At 37.1% G+C, this 15235-nt stretch overlaps 1 protein-coding gene across 7 annotated transcripts in view; it reads right to left on the bottom strand.

The window, feature by feature from the left end:
• INPP4B (inositol polyphosphate-4-phosphatase type II B) overlaps nt 1-15235 on the bottom strand; it is a 332585-nt gene that overhangs the window by 249309 nt on the left and 68041 nt on the right. The window lies entirely within an intron of this gene.

Raw genomic sequence — 15235 nt, 5'->3', positions numbered from 1 at the left:
ATTATGGGACTGATTGAATAAGATAGACAAGACTAATACTACATATATCTTTAAATTTTTGATTTGGGAAGCCATAGGGGAAAAAAAAAAAAAAAAAAGAAAAACTGGAAACCCTGCACACTTGCTCTCTGCAGTCCTTGCCTTCTGGTCATGAAAAAAAGCATAATTATGTGATGCTTACCCAGCCTCTACGGAAGTAAAGCAAACACAACAGAAGACAAGCAGAATGCAATTGCATTTATACTGCAGAAAACATCAGCACCTTGAGTTTTGTGGCTAATATGAGCAGAATCTTAACACAGTTCTGTCATTTGTTTTGAAACAGCAATAGCTTTAAATTTCTGAACAAGTTTCCTTTATTGAAAATTAAATTTAGGAGTCCACTAAACTTGAGGTCCATCAGCTTTACAGTTACTATTAAGAAGTGTAGATTTAATTCCATGGCCTGTATTTAAACTGAAGGAAACTCAAGAGACTGCTGTCGATAAGTCAACCCAAGTCACAGCAAATTCTAGCACTAAGGTCACTGCCGATGCACACAGAATTTGCATCCTTTAAGCAGCAAAAAAGAATGCAGTAGTTTTGTAGCTGTAGCCCAATATATCTTCAATTTCAAATATTAAGAAATGCTCTACTTATTGTAGAACTTGGCTGGCATTGTAAGATAAGCTACTGATTTAGCTGGTTTGCTGAAAAATCATTAGGCTCAAAAGGTTAAATGGGTGTTAAATTAGGAGCAGATTGTTAAAATTTGATTTAGGAGGCACAGTATTTTTTACTGCATGGTGAACAATGAGTGGGTGTTAAAGTCATTCAATCTCTTGAACAACTTGTCAGTAGATGGCAAAAGCAATCACAGTTTGTTAACTGAATCATTTTAATGTTTTCCATCCTTACAACACCCTTTCTAAGATACATAAAATATTTCCCACATAAAGTAAATAATAACTTGCTTTAATAATGTGGCAAGGTATTAGTTCATTATAGTAGTTACTAGTTTTTCTGTCTTGATGAATAGTTAGAGATAATTATAACATACAACAGTAAGAGTCACAAAATATGTCAGGTTTAATGGCTTCCTAAAAATTGCAACATAATACTGATAGGCCTAGTAACACAAAAAATGCCAGTACAAAATGAGAAATGAATACAGCTCATGCAGAAAAAGGTGTTGGGATGAAAATGTAGGAACTGGACAAAACATGAACACAAAAAGAAAGGGGAAAATAAAACTAGGAGGCAGATGGAGAATTGGGATTTTCATACAAAGAAAGAAGAAAAAACTACCTCTCCCTCAATAAATAGGAAAGAAAGACAACAGAAAGATTAAAAGAATGAAACTGGAAGACACAAAAAGACCTGACTAAACTAAACTACATTAAATCACAGATGAGGCAACTAGACTAAAAGAACAGCTGAAACAGATATTATCCCTGCAACAATTTGACACAAATGAAGCACAACGAAAGGGTTAAATAACTTATATACCAGGGTAAAAATCCAGTTTGAAGCATTCAGGAAACACAGAACCCTGGCATCTGAAAAAAGGGATCATCAGTCCAACATTTCACATACTGCCAAGTGCTTTCCACATAGAATGCACATTCCCTTTGGAGCTCCTCAGGCTTAGAGCCTTGGACAGAGGGCTCTGGAACTGTGACACTTCATAAGCAGCTCCTCCTCTCAGGCCATTTAATGAAAGCAAGTCCACACAAGGCAAACCCCATTTCCAACTCTCACTTACACAAATCAGGAATAAAATGAGAAAACAATATACAGCATCTGCCATAATTCCAATTTCTTTTTTTTTTTTAATAGTACTACAGTGAAGAAATAATTACAGCAGTTGCTGCTCCAAAGCTCTGATCATCAGATTCTGGACAGCAGGATCAAACTGGTACAGAGAATACAACCTATTCACCAAATCGGACCCAACTCAACTACAGTTTATGCAGTTTCTTAAGAACAAAAGGTCACTCACTTCTACTGAGAAAGTCAGTGTGCAGAGGGCAAAGCTATTACAAGAGACAGCAGGTGCCCTGCTACAGGTGAGGGAAAAGAACCACGGAAGGTAAAGCACATGCTGTGCACTTTGAAAAAGCACCTCTTGAGACATAATTGCACACATATTCCAATTCCAACTTCAGCAAGCAAAGAATCCATAAAAAGGATTTCAATATCTTCTTTTATATTCATCACCTTCCAAGCTGCTGTATTCTCTAGGCACCTTTCTTCACTGACCCTTACTGATCCTCTTTCCCCATGTTTTACATTAACCAACACTATTCCATTCATGTTCCTCCCAACCAAACATTTGCTAAGTATCCAGTAGTCATGATTGCTGTTAGAGCATGATTTAGCTGTGTTTTCATCTCCCATTTGGGGATCTCAGCTGCTGAAGGAGCACTTCCATCAGCTGCTGCAAACAAATATCTGAAATAATACTTACATTGGTATTCTTGTAACCATCATAATTAAGCACTTTCAAGGCAGCTCGGTTCTATTTTACATTTCTTTCTTCTCCTGAAGGATGTTACTCCACCTTGCTGTTGGTAGATTGCAATGAAAGATCTTTTTCTCAAGCCAGTGAGATCATAAAGTAGGATTGTAAATGGTTTATAGTACACTTTCCCCTCAAGAAAAACCCAAACCCCACAACAGAATTTATCACTACTGCCATTAATAGGCCTAAAAACCTGTCCTGAAAATTTATAAAATAATCCTCTGAGATGTCCCTGATCTATCCAGCCAAAGATACCAGATTCTTAGCTTGACATAAAAACCTGTCTTTTTCATAATTTCAGTATTCATGTTGTTCTTGCCTCATTTTGATTAGCCATCTCTCTCACTTATCCTCAATACACTCAATATAATAAAGCACACTGAATTTTATCTTTCAGTTCAGTACACATTTTTAATCTTCATAAATACATTCAGCACATACTTTGTTTTCCAATTTCCGTTGCTTTATCATTGAGTCTTATCCTTGAAGAAATAACCTCAATTCTATTATTTTATCAGTTTTATGCTATTTGAAAACCAGTGTTTTAATGATGTCTTTCATCCAGTTAGTTCATTCTCTAATTTTATCACATTTTGTACTATTTGGACATTTTTTCCCACTGAAGAGAATACTTAACATTCTTAGTTTGCATATGCTATGTGCACATCTCACTCATCTAAGAAATCAATGTAACACACAGAAATGCTAAGTTTAAATTCGAATTATCTCTAATATGCCATATACTAAAGACATAACCCTAAAAATCTTAAGTCCACAGTACTCTCAGTGAAGTCAAAATGAATGACATTTGGGAATATTTTGGGAAGCCTTACACATTATCTGCCTCTCAGTTATTCTAACCTACATTACTGGTAGAGAAATATTAAATTACACACAAAGTGTAAGCTGGATATACTGCTGACCTGAAGTTATTAAATAAAAATAAACAGATATTCTTTGATATAGAATTTCAATTAATAAAGTAAGGTGAACTGTACTACAAAACTTTCATCTTCAGTAAGACTACAAGGAAACATAACTGCATATTAACACACATCTCAACCACAAAATCCAATGTCACCAAAAAGGAAGGAATATTATTTTTGGCACCATGCACAATTCCAAATAAAATCCATAATAAAGTTCACGGGCTGCATTTGCTGAACTTGGTTATCATTCCGCTCTATAACTTGAAACAATTACACTAACATACACTATTCCTTTTTAAATTTCCAAACAGAAAAAGTATATTGACACTGATTGCAGGATAAAGATGCCTAAATTATGCCTTTGGAGAGCTTTGCTTAAGCAGAAATGTTTGCTTAATGGAAAGTTAACCTGAACCAAACTTGAAAAAAAAAATCTAAGTTTGCTTAATCTATATTAACTTTGAATAATATAATATCCCCTTTTGCATAACAGAGACTACCCCAACAGTCAGTATTATGGAATTCCAAAAACATACTCATTCTTTAAATAAAAATAAAAAATGCATTTTTTGTTTCTTAAAGTCTTTAAGTCTTATTTGAAATGCAAAGGATACTTTCTGAATGAAGGAATTTTCAGTTACTACCAAAAAAATTCTTTTCTTCACACCTCTGGGCTTCTGAATCTCATTCCACCAGGTCTCAGCATACAGGGTTTTAAGAATTACGGAAAAATTTCCCAGTATTGTTCTCAGCCAGCTTTTAGAGGCATCCTGGCCAACAGAGTAATAAAATCTCCAACTGATTATTGAATTCAAGGGACATGTCTTTGTCTTCCTTCATGGAGAACCTGAAGCAATTTAAGGAAGCTGACTGAGGTAGCTACATGGCTAGCTAGTGCTCGACAAATGATATTCCATTTAAAGACTTCTCGTTGAGACCTTTTTCTTTTCTTTTTTTTTTTAATTAAAGGAGGGATCAGATGCAGAAGATCTCAGCATGATGGCAAATCCTGTAGAACTGTTGTGAGAGAAGTTGAGAGAACGGTCTTGACTTCTCTTCTGATTTCTAATGTGTGTTTGCAGAGATGCACACAGATGCACAGTGAAATGGCCATCGTGCTGCTCACATTTGACATCCTGTGGTAAGGAACTGGGAATTGTTAGGAAGCAGTTCACCTTGACTTCCTTCTAGAAGTACAAGTGCATCAGAAGAGTCGATCAGAATTAAGGCTTTGTTACAACTTGCTGATCTGGAGAAAGCAAAACACCTCATTAAGGTGGTCTGGTAAATTCTAGGTAGAGTCCAAGGCTTCCATGGGTCTTGACAGGTAGTCAGGCCTAAGACCAACACTATCTACGGCTTTCAGATCTCACATTACAAGAAACAGGCAGAAACAGTTGCCCAAGACAAAAATAAATGAATAAATAAATTTTTAAAAAATAAATAATTAAAAAAAATATACAACCAACCCACTCAAAACCCCCCCCAAACAGACCACAAACACCCCTTATACCCAGACACCTGAATCTTCCAAGAAAAAGAAAATTCTATGTACTTTTTTCCTTTTGTTACCAGTTAACAGAAAGTACAACATTTATTCCAGTTTTATGAAACATCTCACTCTAAAATTCTACTCCTTCCCCAACTGTAAATGTTTGCTCTATTACTGAACTTGAAGATGTTCATATTTCAGGGCGGGAGAAGAAAAAAAGGAAAAGTCTTGCCTCTAATTTCAGTCTCTTTCTTTTTAATTCGAAATGGAAAAGGTCATTTACAACAAAAAATACTGGGGATATATTAATGCAAGGGAATGAATCAAAATGGGAACACCTGACTCTGAACATTTCTAAAGTTTAATTTATTTTAAACCACTGCCAAAAAGTAACATTTTTTCCCTTGACATCATCCTCCAATTCATACTTAAGTATGTCTTTTATAATTCTGAAAGGCGTAACAGCCAGCAATCCATCAAAATGAGAGCTGCAGTTTCAGATATTCCATTTTCCTATTTTATAACCCACAACAATATTATTTAATAGGCAAGAGCTGGCTTCCTTCAACAGTCTTCTATTCACTTTGGATCAGAAAATACATATTCCTGTACAAGTAGAACATTTGAGCATTTACAGTTTTGGAACTCCTGCAAGACTGGAAAGAAAGGAGAAGGAGCCAGCAACATTTCAGAACAATACTTCATTGAGCAGATGTTTCAAAAAGTTCTGTATTTCACTGGTTGTTATAAGGAAAAAAAAAAAACAAACAACCCACCCTGCTGTTCTGAAAAACAATAAATATTTAGAAATTGCCCTTGGGGACAACTTTAAGCAATAAACAAAGATCACATACAAGACTCAATACTAAGCCTTTTTGTTTTTTGCTGCACAACTCTAAAAGCCTCTCCTAACTTTAACATAGTAGGTTCCTATCTTTAGATAGGCAAAGTTTTAATACATTTTAAAAGTGGACAGTGATATTTTAGTATTCCCATAACAATGGAGAGAAGACAGCAGTCACAATTTAGGTAGTGTCTAGCACCAGGACAGAAGACTATAATCATCTTTTAGGGGTGGGAGCTCCTTTCTGACAAGAGGCAAGAAGGACACAGATAGGAATAACAGTGTTAAAGTGGGGAAAGGCAGAATTCAGTGCAAAACTGCCTTATCTTTATTGGCCTCTTCCATGAGACACAGAGACAGGAGAGGCACACAGAGTGATAAATCTGTTACAGCAGGGTCAACCAGACAATCCTCATTCAGGATAAGCAGGGGGAGATGAAGATCATGGAAGCACAATTCCAATCCCTTTAATCTGAATTTCTAGCATACATAAGCTCACTTCTGTTGATTACTTATTTTACCCTGCACTGTTGACATACAAATCATGCTGCTTTCTTCATGGAAAGGAAGACCTTGCTTTTAGGTTATGTTTTCCTACACAGTGAGCAGGGAACAATGTTTTAAAATGTGCAACCATAAATATTTGGCCTAGGAATACAGCTGAGCAGTGAAGTGATCCCTATAGAGTCTTTCAATTTTGAGCTTTACACTAAAAAATCACCTTCTAAAAAGAAGGTGGAGAATAAGGCATAGAATTAAAAAAACAACTGAGTGCACAATTAAGAACTCAATTTAACAAATTAATTGTAGTTCTACCTCATCCTCAATTTATCTCCTTTATATAATTTAAAACACATACTCAAAACCTCTTTTGAAAAAGATTTCAAAGAATATTCCTCCATTCAACAAAAAACCACATGTAAAATATTGTAGAATGGGGCTGAAAACATTCAAATCACACCAAGAAAATGCAAAAAATTATGCAAAAAATTATGCAAAAAATTATGCAAAAAATTATGCAAAAAAAGATTTGGATTTCCTGTTATTTAAAAGGCAGTTAAAGAAACTGCTCTGAAGAATATTTCCAGATCCTTTCAAGTGTTGGAAAATGACAAACTCATTAGCATTAGCTGGTCAGACACTTATCCAACTTATTTCCAGCACCAAGAAGGAGGAAACTGAAAACATTTCCCTCTAAACTGAACTAAGTTTGAATTAAGTTTTCAAATGTGAAAATAGAGGCTGAAAGCATAGACAGTTCACAGATTAACAAAAAAAAAATTGCATCTGCTATGGATTGGGGTGGTAGAGGAGCACAGACATTCAGAAAAAAAAAATAATAAATCAGACTCTCCATGAATAAAGTAAATTAAAAGTAAAAGGCAAATAACGCATTCCTGCCCATGATACTCTTGATCCTGGTCTCACACTGCTTCAAGAGTTCATTCAACTTGGCTGAACACCAAAATAATGTATCACTGACTAAAAAAGGGACACGTTATCAAATAATGTGTCCATCCTGCCTTTTTGCTAGCAATTTTATCCAGGGCAGGAGTGGGCAGGCACAAGGGAACATGACCTATTATTTCACAGAGTAGAAAGACCTGTTGTTCCCAACAGAGACATTCAGCACATTTCAGGTATGAATCTACTTAAAAAGACCAGCATGTGAGACTAAAGCTGTCAATAGGGACAGAAATACAATACACCAGTGGAACAGAATGGCACATCCACGTATCTCTTGAAGTTTTTTATTCTCTGTCTTCAACTATTTTCACTTTTAAAAAAGAAAATAGTTGCATTTCCTTATAGTTCCATGTATCTGAAAGAATTAATCAGCTTATTCTTAAGCTTTGGATTTGCCAGAAATGGCTGTACACAGCTATTAAAACCACGTTCAGCAAAGTGTAATATATCATAGATTTGATAAAACCCAGACCAAGTAACACTGATTACTTAGCAGATTATTGATCAAAAAGTCTTCTTCCTCAAACACAGAAAATCTCATCAGTAAAAACTGATTGTACACTGTATTTATTTCTCTAAAATTCATTCCAAAATGCCAAACAGGTTGGCCTCACCGAATCCAATTATGCCCTTGGACTGCATTGACATTAATCCTCAAAATGTCCCATTAGAGTTTAAGTCTTTTTATTCAACCTTTCTCTCTATCTGGGAGATATCCATAAAAATCAAAGACTGTGCCAGCTACAAAGCAGTTCCACCCACTAATTTTGAAATGGTGGTGTGTTCTATTTAAATGATTTTATTTTTTTCTCCTTCCATTTCAACTTTGGAGCCCATCAACAAACCTACTCCATCCAAAGAACTCCTGCAAAAAAGGAGATGGATTGAACAGTTGCAGGTTCTTCATAATCACTGGTACATCTGCTCAACAAAGCAGTGCTGCTGCATCCCATAATCCCTATTCCAATGAAATCAAACCCTCTAAAGCGGGTAGGACACAGGAGCTTGTCACTCAGACACCGTGCTGTGGTGGGATCTGTGATGCACTTAACAGAAATAGAATTAATTGCAATCCTCCAAAGAGCTGATCCATTAGCACCAGTGTGTTCGGCTGCGAGAAGAAGGAGACATCATGGGTAATGCTGAGGCATATCTCCTCTCATGGGAATACTTCAGAATGGTTTTATATTAGGAAAGCTTTTATACCCTTCTGAAACAGTACATAGATATCCATTTTTGTTTCAGGAGGTTTTGTGTCTCACATTTGTTCTGCTCTTTATAAATATTTCTCTAAAGAAAAGGTCAGTGGCAAAAGTCTACAGATACAGTCAATATCAGGCAGACATTTCAAACAGCCGAGACAAGCCAAAGTCTAAGAGCTTGAGTAAGCCTAGAATAAACTAAAGGCCAGATGCATGTGATTAAAAAAAATCCAAAACAACAACAAACCACCACACACAAAGAAAAAAAAACGACCAAACACTGAAAACCACACAAAACAAAAATATACCACCAAAAGAAACCAAGAAACCAACAAGGTGTTAACACTTAACAAAAATTCTGACTAAAAAATTAAAAAACAAACACAAAACTAATCAAAAAACCAAAAGCAAACCAAGCATAACCAAGCTCTCCCAGTCCTAGCAATTCTTTTAATGTATAAGATCTACCATTGTTTTCTTCTTTCCATAAAAGAAAATAGAGCATGTCAGCTACAGATGGTTTTCCCCACCTTCCACTTCTTCAGAACTTCTATTAATAGCTACAAGAAAGCTCTAACTATCATCAAGTGCAAGCTTTTGATTAATCTGGGTAATATTTTCAGTTTTCAAAGAAGTTACCCTAAAAAATTAAATTTAGGTTAATATCTTGGCCAATCCTTGCTTGTGGCTACTATTAGTAATCTTCCACAAGCAGGGACACAATAGTAGGTTTCAAATCTTTCTAATGAAGAACTACACTGTACTGGACAAATGGGTAGAAATTATAACACAAAATAAAATAAAAGAAAGCTATAAAAATAAAAGAATAAGAATGTAAAGAGTTACCAGGTTTTGTAAGAAGTCACACATCACAAACCTGCTAGAATAATCAGAAGCAGTGCTGTAGCACGCATTAACTGTCTTTTAAAAAATGTTTACAAGGTCCTTGACCAATTGCTTGGAAAAATTACACTGCAAAGGCATAAAAGGGAAGCATCTTCTATTAATAGATGCCCAGGAACAACGATGTGTGTAGTAAGGTGATAATATTTGCTAATGCCAACAGAAGACTCTAACCTAAAACTGAAGGCAAAGCTATAGGACCTCAGTATTGCCACCAATCAAGTGATAAAATATTAACTGAAATTTAGTTTTATAAGGGCAAACTGTACACATTTGGCAAAACACAACTACTTTTACAACATTGGGCTTAAAATTAGCTGTCATCACTCTGCACATAAGATCTGGCAGCACTGTGGAAAATTCAGCTCATTTCTAAGAATTGGTCAGAAAAAGAATGGGAATAGTAAAATAGTGCTGAAGCACAGCTGCCCTTTATGCTCCTTAGCTGATCTCCTCTTTCTCATGATAATCCCATGCTGGCACAAAGAAGTCACCCTTCATCCCTAAGGCAACCAGGTCATGGCATCTGGGGGACAGTTAGGTCCTCAAGAGAAGTAAAATAGCCCCTCCCTGAGGAGGCACCTTCCAGCAGCCATGAAGCACATCCTAAGTCAACCCCAATCAGAAGGTTAAAAAAAAAAAAAAGCAAACTTTAAGCTTCACTTCCTTGAGATCACACTGCTCTTAAACTTGAGAGCCAGTGCAGTAGCAAGCACTAGCTAGTGAGGATCACCTGGGATGCAATTTAAAGAGCAGCACCCTGATGTATGTATATATATGCACAGCCCATCTCCCTCCTACTAAATACAACCCTCACTAATAAGTCTATGGTGGGGAAAGCACAGACTAGCCAGAAGAGCTTCTTTAAAGGTATATTTGGCTTCACCCACGAGTTCCTTGGGCTGGCTGCCATCAATCACTTTGCAGCTGCAAGATGTCTCTAGCTGTTCATAGACTCCTCTGGCTTCCCTTCTTCACTCATCATCCAGCTCATAAAAGTCTAAACCGAGGTTAATCAGCAGCCCCTGGCTTTAAAATCCTGCTTTGGGCCAAGAATAAAAGCAAGTTTTGCCCTCAGTGAATTACTTCAGTAGAGTGTTTTTCCTTAGGATTAGTTAACATTATAATGTAAGATGTTCATTTGGCTGGTAACCTAAAACTATTATCTGAAGAGATTGCTGCTGCCATCTACTGACAGCTTCCTTTACAAATAAAATTTAAAGTAACTTTAACAGAGGTTATATTCTAAAATGAGACAAACTGATGCAATGGAAAAGCCCAGTTTGCACAAACTGGCAGCCAGGTTACATTATCTATTCAACAGGATAATGGAAAACAAATAATACTTCATATCAGGTACAGATCCCTTACAGTGAAGGAAGAGTTTAGCAACAGTATCCTGACAAACTAGTGGATACCTTAAACAGAAAAAATGTGATGCAAGCAATTGGGTTTTGAAATGGTTTGTTTTTGTTAGTTTCTTTTTTTAAATAAAAGGTGGAGAGCTCTTCCTTTGACTACTGATCTCTCAACACTAAAGAAATGTAGGTATACTATTGAAAGATTAACTTTTAACTTTCTTTCACTGCATATTCTCTTATGAGTAATATCCCAATTCAGATTAACATAATCAAATGTGCCAATTCTGTGCTTGGTTTGATACAGTTTTATCTTCCTCAGGGGTTCTTCACTGGAATGCATTGTGAAGTGAAACAGTTTCATAGGACAAGCAGCTCTTCTACAGTGGATACCAACTTCAAAACACAAACCAAAACATTTCCATGATTCCCTTAAGTGCAGATTTGCAGACTGCAGCAGGAGCCATCTCTTAATGCAGTAATAATAAACTGGTATTATTAGCCTTCCTCCATCCCTAGATTTCTGTCATGTGTTAAGAGCTAATAGTCAATGAGATAAATGCCAAGTATTTTAGTTGCCATGTACTCAGCTACAGACTGCTACACATTTTCTACTCAGTGCTTGCACACAGCATTTCAAAGGCTCTTTTGTTTAGCCGTCAGGTCTCCTCTAGCCCAAACCAGGCAGCTGTTACAGCCATCTCTAAAAACCATAGCTTGCATTGCAAAAACTGTCATCCAAGTCTCCCAAAATAGCTATGGAAGCTAACAGAGTCCTGATCTTGTAAACTTATCTCAAATAGTGAATGCATACTCAGTCCCAGGACTCTCTCAGCAGTCAGGCAAGAAGCTGCTCAATAAAAACATCTGCCAGACCCCACGGCTCTTTGAGAACCAGCACAGATTTCACTGCTGCACCAAGCAGAGCAAGAGCCAGTGAACTAAGACAGAACCACATGGGGATGCTCTGTAACCTTTTGTTAAATACAGTTATCCACACAATTATCTAGTCTAAACAAGACTGGTGCTTGATTTCCATCAATTATGTAATTGTAACATACAGTTCCACATATTATGCAATCACAGCACACCGACTGCTGCAGGAACAGCAGAGAACACAAACAACTATTTACAAAAATTAGACCTAGCTAATTCTATTAGATAACACTTACAAATTCAGGGATTTGCTCAGATTAAAAATTTATATATATCACCAGAGGGTTTACGAATGCAGATGAGGGATCGCAACACTCTATGATGTTATCCACTGAACAGATACAGAACATGGATGTTAAACCACAAAAAAGGCAGAGTTTACACACTACAGACATGTCAGCCCACATCAGGCTACCTGAGAGCCAATGAACATTAAAATAAAATGGAACTGTCATTGTGAACTTCTTGCAAGAATTATATGAAAAAAGATTTGTAAAGGCAGAATTTAGGGGAAGATAATGAGATTACACTTTTTAGTTAGTGTCTTGTTTTAGTACTTCCTTGCTGGTTTTACAAGTCTATGAACACGTGTTATGTGCTGGACACAGAACAGAATCAGAAGAACTTTAAGCAAAGCTTAAATGAAGAACGACAAGTAGGAGACTGGGGAAAATCTTCACAGTGAAAACAAAGACCTTACAAAAGGAAGGACACAAGAGTTTGATGCAAAGGAAAAAGTAATGGTCAAAAAAAGAGCTAGGAAAATTATTTTTGCAAGAGCTCTAATGGATATAACCAAATGTCTCCTTTCTCAAGAACAGGAGAAGGATATTTCAGTCAATGAAAGCACAAAATTAGATTATCCCAGTCCAGACTTCTAGGTGATACAGAGCTGGAAAGAGAAGTCTATCTTAAAAAGAATCTGCAAAACACACAGATAGCCAGAACACAAATACTTAGAAACACACTCCTGTTGAAAGCAATGCTAAAAATGGTACAAGTAGCAGGAAGTGAAGTGATGTTTGCATCAGCCATCAAAAGCAATGGGGGGAAGAATTTGACAGGAAAGATTAAGCAGCTGTTTGATTCCCACTGAAATTGAATTCATGGCTAAATGCACAGGGAGAGGTCTCTGAAAGGCAAGATGAAAGTGTAGTTTGGGCAAACAGGTATTGAAGCAGGTCTGGATGCAGTTTAGTACTGAAGAATAAACAGTTCTAAGTTACATTTTAAAGTTACATATTCTCATATATGCTTCAACTCTAAGTACTGCACAGCATTAATCCCTCAAAAGAATAAAATCAAGATAAAATCATTCTCAAGAAGTTGAGAATGACTAGGAAAAAGCAGAGTCACAGTCAGAGGGTGAGCTACTGTTGGAAGTAACAGTCACATGAACAAGAGATGCTTCTTAGCTCTCATTTAGAAGAGGTTATTCAAAGATTAGTAAAAGACTGTTCTGTAGAGTGCAAGGGATAGCAACGGGACCAGGCAGGATACTGGGATGGAAAGGCAATGGGTAACACTGTAAACAAAGTAGCAACAGACTTCAGATATCAAATAGAGTAATGGGCACAACTGGGTAAGCACAGGCAGGTCAAGGACAGGTAGGCACAAAGAAAGGAAGGAGTAAAGCATGCTTACACCATAAAAAAAGCTGAAGCAGCAGAAAACATGGAACAAATTCAGCAAGAGATGAGAGCAGACACAGAAGAAAACCGGGAGGCAAAATGGATTATCAAAGCAAGCATAGATTATATGAAAGGTCTGACTCTAACAGCAGTGGAAAGGAAGAGAAGGGTTTCACTATATGGAGAGCAAGTCAGTAACATATGTAGGCAGGAAGGAGAAGCAGCAAGATAAGGGAGGGAATCAGTAGAGCTTGATAGGATCCTGTTAAGATGGGAAAAGAGAGATATAAAGTCTTTCAGTTCATAGTAAATATAGGAGCAAATAATTATTGTCATTACTCAGTGGTTACACATTGCATTTTGCAGTACTGTTGGAAAGCAGACTGCAATGACAGACCTTAGTGGTACTGCACAGACTCTCAGTAACAAAAGCTCAGTGTGCCCTTGCTACCCCAAGCAGACATGGCATTCTGGTGTCATGGCTTACAGGGGCCTGCAGGACTCCTACAACATGTGAGTCTGGGCCAGCACTACAACTGCTGCAGAGGAACAGCTACTAAGGAAACCAAGGGTAATACTTGTCTACTGTCTGCCCCAACTATTCCAGACAATTTAATGCTCCCCACACTACCTCTTCACGAGCAGTGTGAAGACAGCACCTTCCTCCCTCCTAACACTGCACTGGCATTATGTACATCATGCTTAAGGCTGGAGTTCACAGCATTCAGCTAGCACAGAGTTCTCTGCATAGCACTTTTCTCCCAATCTAATATGGCTGAAACCATCCCAAAATCTTGAAAAAAAAAAAAATCTACTACTTAAATTAAGGTATGGAAAAAAATAAGCATTCAAAAATGCCTTCACAGTATAACATAAGGGGTAACACAACTGGTTATTTAAAAAAAAAAAAGACCCAGCGTAAGTAAGGGACTTTAAACATAAACAAGATATCTCACTGGTCGGAATGCACGACTACAGTAACAGGACACAATACACTAAGGTACGTTAAAAATCCGCAGGGCAACATCCCTTCTCTCAACACAACCAAATTCATTTGAGTTCTTCACCAAACACTGCCTGATGTTTACATATATATGCATATCTATACATGCATCTGCACATTGTTATATGTATAATCATTCCAACAGTAAGAGGACAACTCACATCTCAATTAAAAGCAGGCAGAAGCACAGGTGATGTTGGGGCTGAGAACGCTCAGAAACACACTGAGACCTCTGAACCAAACACACTGAGACCTCTGAACCAAACACACTGAGACCTCTGAACCAAACACACCGAGACCTCTGAACCAAACACACTGAGACCTCTGAACCAAACACACCGAGACCTCTGAACCAAACACACCGAGACCTCTGAACCAAACACACTGAGACCTCTGAACCAAACACACTGAGACCTCTGAACCATGCAAGGGCTGATACGACTTCTAGATCTGCCCGTGCCACAGTTTTGTAATTTTTCCCCTTTCTTCTCCATCTAGCACACTTCCCATCATAAATCAAAATCTTACCAACACAGTAAAAACATATTTCATCGAAACTTACAGATGCAGATTCACTAAGCTGCTTCTCAGCACACAGATACTGCAGCACACAGTCATAACTAACATCAGACATGTAGTATATAGGCAAAAAACTCCAAATCAGCAATCAGATTCAATCCCAAAGCAATGCTACATGGTGCAGCAACAACTTATTCGGCTGTTCAGACTTTAAACAGACACAGAGCACGCTCTAGAAAATTAGAATCGTTGCTGAAAAAAATGGTTTATAATAAGTCCCTCCTTAGCCACAAGGGACACACTTATTTCACGATGTTCTACAGAGATCACTGACCTACAGAATGCTAAAGCACACACACACAGAAAACTGCATATTCTAACAGACCAGAAAAAGTTGCACAGCTTCAAGATATATAAAGCAATCTCATTCTAAGAATATTTAAAAGAT

This window comes from Pseudopipra pipra, chromosome 4, assembly GCF_036250125.1.
Source record: "Pseudopipra pipra isolate bDixPip1 chromosome 4, bDixPip1.hap1, whole genome shotgun sequence".
NCBI lineage: Eukaryota > Metazoa > Chordata > Aves > Passeriformes > Pipridae > Pseudopipra > Pseudopipra pipra.
Note: the sequence above shows the minus strand (reverse complement) of the source record. Positions and strands in the feature narration are given on the sequence as shown.